Source organism: Octodon degus, unplaced genomic scaffold, assembly GCF_000260255.1.
Source record: "Octodon degus isolate 3935 unplaced genomic scaffold, OctDeg1.0 scaffold00063, whole genome shotgun sequence".
Classification (NCBI taxonomy): domain Eukaryota; kingdom Metazoa; phylum Chordata; class Mammalia; order Rodentia; family Octodontidae; genus Octodon; species Octodon degus.
The window spans coordinates 1,684,172-1,684,838 of NW_004524639.1; positions in this window are offsets into that span (position 1 = coordinate 1,684,172).

Below are 667 nucleotides of genomic sequence, written 5' to 3' on the forward strand. Positions count from 1 at the left end.
CATGTGGTGCTGGGGGATTGAACCGGGGTCCTTGTGCTTTGCTAAGCTTGTTCTAAGTAGGTGCTTTAGACCACTGAGCCATCTCACCAGCCCTGTCAGTTTTTCTTTATGAAATTTTTTCATTTACTTTTATTATCTATTTATTTGGGTTTGTTTGTTTTATTTGGTTAAGACAGAATCTTGGGGCCAGGGAGATAGCTCAGTGGAATAAGGGCTTCCCTGGCAAGCACAAGGTCCTAAGTTCAATATCTGGTACTACCAAAAAAAAAAAACACCACAATCTTGCTGTGTAGTTCAGGCTGGCTTTGAACTCACTACATAGACCAGGCTGGCCTCAAATTTATGATGATCCTCCTGTCTCAGCCTCACATGTGCTGGGATGACAGATGTGCATCGCCATGTCCATCTTATTTTTATTTTATTTATTTATATATTTATATATTTATTTATTTTTTTGGCAGAATCAGGGATTGAACTCAGGCCCTTGTGCTTGCCAGGGAAGCCCTTATTCCACTGAGCCATCTCTCTGGCCCTCTATTTTTATTTTTTAATAGTACATTCTTTCATCCCCCTTTCCACTCCTCGTCCTATCTCTTGTTTATCTTAGTATTTAGGAAAGATCTACCTCCATCTCCTTACTTCATGCTATCCTTTGTTTTGTCTTTAT